Raw genomic sequence first — 12,146 nt, 5'->3', positions numbered from 1 at the left:
GGAATGTTGCTTTACCCTTGTTTTCCCAATCTCCCCTTTGAGCCATGGTCATCAGTGATCACTTAATACGTTACTTCCTCTGTCTTTACTTCCTGTTAGTGGCAGAGTCCTTGGCTTTCACTGTTGGTAATTGGCTACTTTCTTTTTTTTTTTTTTTGTAGAGACAGAGTCTCACTGTACCGCCCTCAGGTAGAGTGCCGTGGCGTCACATGGCTCACAGCAACCTCTTAACTCTTGGGCTTACGCGATTCTCTTGCCTCAGCCTCCTGAGCAGCTGGGACCACAGGCGCCCGCCACAACGCCCGGCTATTTTTTGGTTGCAGTTTGGCCGGGGCTGGGTTTGAACCCGCCACCCTCGGCATATGGGGCTGGCGCCCTACTCACTGAGCCACAGGCGCCGCCCGGTAATTGGCTACTTTCAGTGAATTTCTTTTGCTGAATGAGTTTAGGCAAGGTGTTGGTACTTTACAGTTGGGTGTCTGTGGAGATCATCTAGGAAACCAGAGTGCGGCTGTAACTCCTCTTCAGGAATTCAGCACCATGAAACTAAACCTGGCAGTGAAGTTGTGAAAGAAGCTGCCCATTTGGATACAGAAGCTTCCTAGGTCTAACCTAGCATAGCAAACCTGAAATGCTTTCCACATGTTGGAAATGAAAGTCTTGGAAGCTTTCTGGGCTCCATAGAGTTGGTGTTGAAACTCATGGGCTCTGACGAAAGTCTCTGATGGTTTTCCAATCTGTCTCTGATCATCTATCTGGTTAAAGGGGCAGAAGTGAAGTTCAGAAGTTGGGGTGGTAATTTTTTAGCTTCACTTTTGGGACAATGGTACTTTGATCTGTTGAGAGAGAACATTAAAAAATTCCCAAAGGATTATAGTTAAATGCAGAATGGACATCCAAAACCAGACTACAATATCCAGGAGGCTAGATAAGAAATGGCGACCCAGCTTAGAGCCAAAATTGGATGAACCCAGCAAGCATCCATGCATGCTGCGCTGGGCAGACAAATTGGGGTGGGGAAGATAGCTCAGCGTGCAGTTCTGAGCCAAAGCAAAAATGGACTTCTATGTATTTCCTATACAGCCTTTTGTGTGCATATCATGTGCATGTAAACTGACCTAAATATAATAAATAATGTCTTAACTAGCATGTAGAAACATTAATATCCTGTTCACTGAAATGTCTCCCAACAGAGGCATGCATGCTGTCATCTCCCCTGGAGAAGCCCTAGGATATTATATTTGAACAACACCAAAAATTTTTTTTTTTTTCATTTATTCTCTTCTAATTTACTTCTACTACTGAAGGTATAGATTCTACTGTTGGGCTTGTGAATTCAGACATATAGGAAAAGAGCCCAGCTCTCTTACATTAAAGCTACATATCTTGGGATCAGTAATTTTTTGTGAAGGACAAGAAATCCGTTAGTAGACTTTTCTCAGAATGGTACTGGGCAATAAACACCTTAATAGAACCCAGAGAGTCTTTTCAAAAAATAGGTTTTTGTATATCATGCTGTACTTTTAGAATAGGCCCTATGTACTGCTGCTTAGGGAACATTAGGCAATGCAATCTAGAAGCAGCATTTACTGATGGCTGGATACCACTTGACCCTGTAACATGTGGCAGAACTTCTTGAGGAGTCACTCTTCACTGAATTACTGAGATACACAATGTTATGTGTGTTAGGCTCCCCAAGTGTCTCATCTGAGGTCCCACACACAGGAGATAGAAGTGATGATACAGTGGTCAAATCCACATTCCCACCTGCCCAGTGGCATTGTTTCTGCTTTTAGCACTAAGCCCTTTGCTTTGGGGAAGTGTGGATATGTAGCCCAAGGATTGTCATAGGTCTCCTTTTGAAGGCCAGATCAATTGATTTGCCATCTGTTCAGACTCAGGGGGAATGTGCTATGTTACATACTCTTTGCAATGTTTGCCAAGGATGTGGGAGGAAAAGAGAGTTTTCAGTAGCCCCTAAAACTTATTTCTACAGTTAAAGGACAACTGGAAAACATTTCTTCTGACCTTGAACATAGCCTATTTTAGAGTTTGCTGTTAATTAAGTTGCATAATATTTCTTGGCAAAAAGGCAAAATTATACATTTATTAGCTATGATATTGTACAGAATTTTATTCATTGATCTTTAGCATTTCTTTTATCTTTAGTATTTCAAGTGGTTTATAAACAAACTATCCTTATTACTTCATGGTGCAAAGCATCTAGTAAATTTGCTCTCTGTTTCAGAGGAAGAAATTAGTTTGGTAAAACTTCCCTTTGAGTTTCAGTGAGGTGCCAACTCATTTCTAATACAATTAGAATTATTATTCTTGTCTTTTCTCTTTAGAATCACAATAACATGTCACGTTGCCTCCTGGCTACACTAGACCAAAGCCTTGGCTGGTTTTAGGGCCCCAGTGACAATGAGGCTGCTATCTGTATAGAATAAATATGACAGTGGCTCCTGGATCCTGTTCCAGAATTACATCTCTTAGCTCTCAGATTCTTATTTCACAAGTATAGTTTAGATTGTTGACCCTAATCAGAGATCAGCAAACTGCCGCCTGTAGGCCAAAATCTTGCCCACTGCCAAGAGCTAAGAATGATTTTTACATTTTGATAATAGAAAATACTAAATTTAAATACAAATTAATCAATTTTGCCACTTGGCCCCAAAAGCTTAAGATATTTGCTATCTGGCTCTCTGTGTAAGTACATACATAATTTAATAATCCATTCACGTAACTTTGAGCAACAACTACATTCTTTGAGCCAAAATATCCTAGGTCAGGAGATTTACTGCATGTGAAAGTTTCTTAATTTTTAAAAATCAGTTATATCAAAGAATTATAAAATCAAAATCAGGCTGGATCTGGCTCATCTTACTTAGCATGTTGGCCAGATTCATACATGTTGCAAATGTTGTTATTTCCTCCTCCTCTAGGGCTGAATAGCATTCCTTGTGTGTGGATATGTACCTCTTTTGCTTGTTCATCTGTGGACACTTTGGTTTCCACACCTTAGCTATTGTGAAACAAGGCTGCAATTAACGTGCGAGGGTAGACATCTCACGCCACGTACTGATTTCAAAACCTTTTGATAAATAACCAAAAATGGCAGTGCTGGATTCCATGCTAGTTCTATTTTCAGTTTCTTAAGGAACCTCCATTTTGTTTTCCATAAGGTCTGTACCAATGTACAATCTCATTCAAGGTATGCAAGAGTTCCCTTCCCTTTCCTGTACATTTTCCCTAGCAATTAAGTCATTTGACTTTTTGATAATTGCTATCCTAAGAAGCATAAGGTGATGTCTCATTGCTATTTTAATTTGCAGTACCCTGATGATTAGTGAAGCTGAGTCCTTTTTCATATACCACTTAGCCATTGATATGTCTTCTTTGGAAAAATATCCATTCAGATCCTTCGCCTGTTTAAAAACACTTTTTTAATCTTTTAAAAATTTTACCTTTTGTTACTGGGTTGTATGAGTTCCTTATATATTTTGGATATTGGCCTCTAGCACATATATAGCTTGCAAATATTTTCTTCCATTTTGTAGGTTGCTTTTCATTTTGTTAATTCTTTACTGTTCCATGAAGAAACCTTTTAATTTGCTGGAGTCTCATTTATTTTTGCTTTTTTGCTTCTGCTTTTGCAGTCATATTCATCAGATCATTGCTAAGACTAATGTAAAAGAGCTTGCCCCCTGTGTTTTTTTCTGGCTGTTCTCACGGCCCACCTGAAAGTTTCAGGTCTTAAGTGTAAGTCTTCAATCCATTTTCAGTTGATTTTTGTGTATGGTATAAGAGAAAGGTCCAATATCATCCTTTTGTTTGTGGATATCCAGCTTTCCCAATACCATTTATTGAAGAGACCACCCCTTTCTCAATTCTATTCTTGGTGCCTTTGTCAAAGATTAGTTGACTGTACTTGTGTGGGTTTATTTCCAGGTTCTATTCTGTTCTAATTGCTTACCTGTTTTTATGCTGTTGAAATAGTGATTGGGTTACTATAGCTTAATAATATATTTTAAAATCAGGTAATGCGATGCTACCTGCTTTCTTTTCTTTCACAAGATTCCTTTGGCTATTCAAGGTATTTTGTGGTTTCATACAAATTTTGGGACTATTTTCTCTATTACACATCTCACTTCTATGTGGAATCTAAGAAATATAACTCATGGGAACACAGACAAGAAAGGGTTGCCAGGAAAATGAGATTTGGGTCAAAGAGCACAAAACTTCTGCTGTAAGATGAATTAAGATGTAATGTACAGCATAATGATGATAATTAATAATAATTATATACTTGAAATTTTCTATGAGATAGATCTTAAGAAGTGTTCTTACACATACATAAAAACTTAACTGTATCAAATGATGTTTACCATAATTACCTTGATTGAATAATCACCTTACAATGTATACATACATGAAAATATATTGTATACCTTAAAATATATAATTTTTATATTTCATTTATACCTCAATAAAGCTGGGAAAAATTAAAAATGAAAACAAAATTAAATTTAAGTGTGGGGAGGGAGAAAAGGGAAAGTAGGAGAGGGGAGTGGGGGGGGGCTTGGTAAGCTTTCACCTAACAGGTTCAATGTAGGGATATACGGCAAACCTCCTAGGTGAAGGGCTCAACTACAACTTGGACTTTTACCTAGCAAACACAAACAGTGTAACCTCATTGTTTGTACCCATATAGTAATCTGAAAAAATTTAAAACAAATGAATTACAAAGATGAAATTGTTTCACTCACATAGCAAGGAGCCTTGTAGGATGACCAAGTAAATCATACATTAACAGTGAAAATAAATGAACTGATTTGGAACTTTAGCAAAATACCCAAAAAAGAAAAATAAAAGAAGGCCAGGGAATTAATTGGCAGAGTAGTTCTAAGAATTGCAAACATATGAATGTCATTTTTGTTGTTGGATTATGTCAGATTAATCCATCAATACATGTAGAATAGTAAAACAATTTAGGATTAAGGTTGGTAGTGGCTGTTCCCACAATCTACCTGAACAGCATTTAGCTGCTGGAATATACTACACAGTGAGAAGTAAACTCTATAGCAAGCGTCTCAAACATTAAGCACATCAAGAGTCCCGGGAGATGGCTGCAATGCTACTTTTCATGAAGGAGATCAAAGCTTGGCCTGAGATTCTGCATTTCTCCCAGTGGCTGGGAGGCTGCTGCTCTGTAGCCCCTGCATTGAAAAGAAAAGCTCTGCTAGAGGCTTCTTATAGAGACGTCACCACTTTTTTCTTAAGCCGTAGTGGAAGGCTGACTGCAAAAGTATTGCTTTGCCCTTGAAAGCCAAGATCACAAAAATCACAAAACACCTAGGCCAAGTTTTTGTTTTACTGACAGCATTATATAACTTTGGCACTCCATCAATCAGAGGTTAGTATGGAAATTATGAAGTATAATCACTTCCAACTGTGTATGTCTACCTAGAGGCAAAAGTGACAGTCTGATGGTTGTACCTATGAAATACAAATGCCATATATTAATCAGGTCATGTATGCAAATGCTGATGACAGGGAAAAAGAGCAATGCACAATTACTATAGAGAACTCACATATTGTAAGATAAGCTAATTGTTATTGGGGTTATAGTAAAGTTAAAGCCTTCTGTACCTTGTAAGTACTGCAGTGCACCAACTTTCCATGATAGCATATTATGCAAAATCATAAATCATTGATCTTTAATATTATTGTGGATTCTGAGTAATGCTTTATGAGAAATAAAAGTGGTTTGTAAATAAACTAACAGATTGAATTAATAACTTATTTATTTTGAGGATTAAGACAGGCATTTGATATTCTTCTAGTACTTTTTCAGGCTTAAATTCCTTCTTCCCTCCCTTACCCCCTTTTTTCTTCCTCTTCCATTTCTCCCTCCCATCTCCCTTCCCTTCTTTCTTTCCTCTTTTCTTTTTTACCCTCCTTATTTATTGGAAAGGATTTCTTGGTATTTAAGGCAGGAAGACTTTGCTATATATCTTATATTTATGTAATTCACAGTGACAGAAAAAAATTCAGTCTTCCTGAATATTTTTAAGATCCACAGTCACATAAAGAAATGATTTGTGGAATAGAGAAGGATATGCCTATTAAAAAAACCGAGAAAAAAATTTTGATGTTATTATTAATGAAGCAGGTGGTACATCTTTTCAAAATTCCATTTTAGCCAGGCAGTGATTTGCAATGAAAGCTGACATGTTCATTTTTTCCAGAGTTAACAAACCCAAGGCCTATTGAAAGGTGGGGGGTGGGGGGATGAAAGAAAGAGGAAAATCTCTCTAATAGGCCTGAGTATTTTTGACTAAATTTTTGTTATTTTCTCCTTACAAAGTTAATTCTTAGCTCCGTTTGCTGGAACCCTCTTGCTAATATGCTGGAGATCAGTTATGCAGAGGCTGCACAGTTATTTGTAAGTACCCCCCTACAATCTAATGGGATGAATTGATAATTCAGGGGTGGAAAAGTTTGAGGTAACATTCCCTCCATGGTTGTGTACTACTTTATTTAGACAAAAATAAAGTTGATTGGAGTAATCTGTGCTCAAGATTTCTGGGTTGAGCTGTAAAATATTTAGTTGTCATAAAATGATTAACATGTTTAGTCTATTGATTATAAGTGACCCAATTATATGGTCTTTCTATTTTGATTAAATACATGTCATGGATCAGGGCAAAACAGGAGATAACTGACCTTTAAAAGTAGTTTCACACTAGAGCTGTCTAGGCTATAATTCTTTTCTCATTTTAACAGAATGGATTTTAATACCTATGAATATTTTAGAGTTCTACTTAGATTTTTTTTTTCTCTCAGTGAAAGACATATCATTGAATTGAATTTTTTTTTTTTGTAGCAAACATGGTACATGCATCTCCTGGAAAGTTACTTTTCTCGCTGGAGGCAGTTCACACACCTAATTCACTACTCCTAATTCCCCTGTAGGTAGGAACTGTTTATAGCACTGAATTCATCAAGAGTGAATAATAAGGATTCGTATCTGATTTGGGGCAAAAATGCTAAGACATTTGTCTAGTGGGACAATTACTTCAAATGGCACATGAGTGTGAGGCTGACATTGAAGAAGCAAGTAGTATTCTGATTTTTAGAACACATACATAATTCTGTGGGGGAAACTGCTTCATATTCATGTTTTAAAAAAGCAACACCCCAAATCCTATCATGGTCTTTTAAAACAGGAGTGTCCAACCTTTTTTCTTTTCTTTTCTATTTCACGTTGAAGGAATCAGAGTTGTCTTGGGCCATGCAGTAAATACACAAACAATGAGGACAGCTGATTAGCAAAAAAAAGAAGAAGAAGAAAAAAAAAGTCTGTGTGCAATTTTTGTGATATTTGATACCACAGATAAGTAAAAAAAGTCCTCACAAAATCAATATAGGCCAGGTTGGACATCCCTGATTGTGTTTTAAAGAATTAAATGCTAGAAAATACCAAACACAAGAGAATTAGTTATCAGTCAGTTTATGATATGGTTGGTTCAAATAAAAAATCTGTGCTAGTGCAATGTGTCAGTAAAACAGTTCTAAGGGTCTCCTCGAGGACAGATCATCATAGGCTTATTTATATAGGTCAGCAGGTTTGTTCTTATTTATTTTTGATTTATTATTCAGGCTCCTGAGAAGGAAGAACAGAAAACTCAGATGAGCATACAGATCTTTCCAAATAAGTTTTAATTTGGTCTCCATTGTAGAAAAGAAGGTTAAAGTGATTAGAAGTTTTCAATAGAAGAGAGAGGAAGCATTTTGTACCTCTACTCCCCTCTTTGAAACCACAGTCAACTTCCAAATGGTAAAACCAAGAGGTTGGGTACTCAAGCCAGGCAAAACCAGTGTTATGCTAGGTTAGACTAGAGTTTTACAGCAAGCTTCTGTACCCAGCATTAGGTGTATTTTTCTCCCAATATTTATTTTAATGGACTTCAAAATACAGTGATTGGTGGAGTCCCATTTTAAGGGGATATGTATAATTAATAATTCATGTTTTAGAATATTTGAGTCCTTAATAGTTGGAGAGTACCTGTCTTGCTGAATAAAAGTTCAGCTACAGGGTACAAACATATGAATTGAATTGTCAGCTCTTTTAGCAACTTAAAGTAAGGAGAGAAAACTTCATTTTTACTGAAGTGCAATGGCCCATCTCAATATTCTACCATCATATTATCATAACATATTATGATTTCTAATACTGTTTAAGAATATGTGACACACCTTTTGGGGGCAAGGCACAATTGAAAGAGTGACTTTGCCTAACAAATGAAATCAGTGTAACCTGGTTTCTTGTACCCTCAATGAATCCCCAACAATAAAATAAATAAATAAATTAATTAATTAAAAAAAAAGAATATGTTTTTGAATCTAAGGATGACATTATTTACTGCTTGATGTCTACCCAAGTATAAAGAAATGCTACTCAACACATCATTCTCCCGCCCTTTGCATCTGATCTAAAATGGGATGATTATGATCAGCTCTTGTTATCTTGGTGAAATGGCACATTGTTTTCTTCTAAATACAGGCTTTTCTTTTTCTTCCTACCATTTTTGCCTACTGCTGCCAGCTGATGAAACTGCTATTTAAGGAGTTAAATTTTAAGTCCATTATTTCTGTCTTTGTATTTACAGAGGTCTTAAGTTAAGCTTTCTAATAGTTTGCATTCTTCTTGAGGCTGACCTCCACACACCTGAAGGAGAAGCATTTGAATCCTGTGGCTCTGAACAACTTTCTTTCCTACTTGCCTGCTGCTCAGAATAATAACAACAACTCCCTTAGAATCACATCACCAGTATTTAAGATGCTATTAAATGGCATTCACTTTGTCAAATGTGACTGAAGGTAGCTTCTGACTACAGAACTCACCGTGAAGTGTATAAACAGTATTAAGCAACGAAACTGTGCTATGTCAGAAAAGAAAGTTGTTTGAGAAACGAAGTAGCTCATACAGATGCCAAGGAACCAGTTTTAAAAAGACTCTAAACTAGTTTAAAATGTAGGCTAGGATGCAAATACATAGGAAATAGCCCTCTGGAAAATTCTTGAAGACAAAAATCAAAGTATGGTCATAAAAAAAAAAAAAGAAAGAAAGTGAATAGCTTTTGATCAATGAATTTGCTTACCTTAATTTGAAAATATAATTTCATGTTTTAGTAGGAAAAATTTTCTTCCTTAATGGGTCTCCTATCTTACATTTGCATTAGGATTCTTGGCACATTTCTTTGTCTATCAGCTATTCTGAGACTATTACACACTTTTAAAGGCTGATTATGGTTATCCCCGTGCTGTCACATGGTGAATTATTACCATGGTGCTTTTCTGCCATGTCTCCCTCTGTCTTCTCTTTCTCTCTCTTTTTTTTTTTAAATATTTTATTGTTGGGGATTCATTGAGGGTACAAGAAACCAGGTTATGCTGATTGCATTTGTTAGGTAAAGTCCCTTGTCTTATCTTTTTTATTTTTTGTTTCCTTTTAGGCAAGTGATTGTTCTTCTGTGTGTAATCTGGCAATGCCACATGAGGGAGGTTATCAGAATGAATTCTGGCGAAAATTCAAATTAGTAATGATTATTATTATTATTATTTGGATGATCAGTGTCTGAAGATTATTCTTCTGCTTGGAGAAGTGTGAATCATAGTGGGAAGCAGACCTCTTTCTTTACCACCAGGAACAAAAAAAGGGAAACAGGCCTGATCCCTGTTCTTTCTGATAATCTTGTATTGAAAGCTCAAACCAGTGGTCCTGCCAGGAATTTAAATCAAGACTGGGTGACATTAAAAGTAGGGAAGTCTAGAACAGCAGTTCTCAGAATGTTGTCCAGCAACTTCTGTGGGTCTCTGGACCTGCTCTTTAATGTCTAAATTAACGACACAGTAACACTAACACATTATTTGGCAATTCCACACTCACTTTATCATGAGTGTACATAAAGTTTTTCTAGAGGCTGTACGATGTGATATTTTAACAGACTGAATACTGCAGCAGCTAGGATTATCTAGCTGTCCTCAATGAAGCCATGGAGGAGATTTTATAAAAATGTAAAACGGTATCATTCCCCTCACTAAATTTGTTTTAGAAAATACATTTTTCCAAAAGTTTTTTATGTTAGCATGTAATGAGTTTATTGTTTTAAATGAAATAACACATAAAATTTAAAATATTTTTAAAATATTTTAACATTTATTTCATAAATATTTTAAAATTCAGTTTCCATTTCTAGTGTTTCAAATATCAGTAGATATAATTCATATAAGCAATAACCCTTTGGATTCCTCTGCAAATTTTAAGAATATAAAGGAGTCTTATGACAAAATTATGAGCACTGCTTTTCTAGAGTTCAGTTGCCAAGTCCGTTACCTCAGCAGCAGCATCTGGGAACTTGCTAGAAATGCAAAGACTAGGGCTGCACCCTGGATGTCCTGAATCAGAAACTCCAAGGTGGAGCCTTAGTCCAGCAATTTCAACAAGACTTAGAGGAAATTTTCATGCATAGTCAAATTTGGGAACCAGTGGTCTAGAGAGAATTTGTCAAGCCTTAACCTTGTGTCAGAATCATCTTGGAAGGCTTGTTAAGCTATACACATTCCTGCCTACCACCAGAAATTGTGATTCAGTAGTCCTGGGTGTGAGTAAAGAATTCACTCATGATGATGTCTAAGGTGGTGTTAATTCTATCAGTCTGAGGACTCTGTTTTGGGTAGCACTCTTCTCAGGGTCTTTCTGGAGGTAGCAGTAATGATGTTGCTCAGAGTCTCAGTTGTCTGTTGCCTAGTGGGGATATCCCCGTATTTTCCTATGGTAGAACTTGGTGGGTTTGTCAGCATAAATTCTCCAGTTTGTGATGCAGTGGTGCAATCCCAGCTCACTGCAGCCTCAAGCTCCCAGGTCCAAGCGATCCTTGCTTTAGCCTCCTAAGTAGCTGAGGTAACAGGCATGCACAACCACACCTAGCTAGTTCTTAAAAAGTAATTTTATGGGGGTGATGGTGTCTTGTTATGTTGCCCAGTCTGGTCTCAAACTCTTGACCTCAAGTGATCCTCCCACCTTGGCTTTCAAAAGTATTGGAATTACCCCTGTGAGCCATCATACCCTGCCCCCCCCCCTTTTTTTAAATGTAGTATTCTATTTTCAGCAATTAGCCTACAAAAATTTGTAAAATTGCCTACTTTTCAGAGACAACCCTCTAAGCCTTTTTTTTTTTTTTTAATTTGGTACTTGTCTCCCCATCTCTCCAATAAAACAATTATTTTGTTAATTCTTCATTTGATAGTTTAGGCACATTGGCTTACCACTATGGGAGATGAAGACTTAACCTCTTTTTCACTTCCCTACCCCATGGAGGTACACTTCTGGTTTCCCCACCTTCCACATATAGTTATTTAATACTTTTGCTTAGGAGCAGTGCCTGTGGCTCAGTGGGTAGGGCGCCAGCCCCATATACTGAGAGTGGCAGGTTCAAACCCAGCCCTGGCCAAACTGCAACAACAACAACAACAACAACAAAAAATAGCTGGGCTTTGTGGCGGGTGCCTGTAGTCCCATCTACTTGGGAGGCTGAGGCAAGAGAATCGCCTAAGCCCAAGAGCTGGAGGTTGCTGTGAGTTGTGATGCCACAGCAGTCTACCGAGGGTGACAATGTGAGACTCTGTCTCTTAAAATAATAATAATAATAATTTTGCTTAGATCAATAATGAGTCTTTATGTTTTACGACTATATAAATGTTCTTCCATGGAGCCGTGTTGTATATAATGACTACTTGTTTCTTGCCTACCATTTTTCTTCTTGTAGTAATAATTGCCTTATTTTTCTGCCTGAAGTACTTAGTCCACATTCTTTCTCATTTGTGTAAAATTCATCTCAATATTTTCAGATACTTTAGATGTTCTCATAATTTAATTTTCTTAGAGTCATCTTTCCTGGAATATTGTGCCTATCTCCCATTTGGAATGGTTTCTTTCTACACTGAAGCACAAATATCATCTTGGTGTGTCCCTTCATTGTCTTCCTAAAGATCATCTTCATTTCTGTTTTGTGGTAGACTTCCTGATTCCCAGCGATGTCTTTCCTTTTTTAAAATTAATTTTGATTTTGTTGGAATAC

The sequence above is a fragment of the Nycticebus coucang genome, chromosome 8 (assembly GCF_027406575.1).
Source record: "Nycticebus coucang isolate mNycCou1 chromosome 8, mNycCou1.pri, whole genome shotgun sequence".
Classification (NCBI taxonomy): Eukaryota; Metazoa; Chordata; class Mammalia; order Primates; family Lorisidae; genus Nycticebus; species Nycticebus coucang.
Note: the sequence above shows the minus strand (reverse complement) of the source record.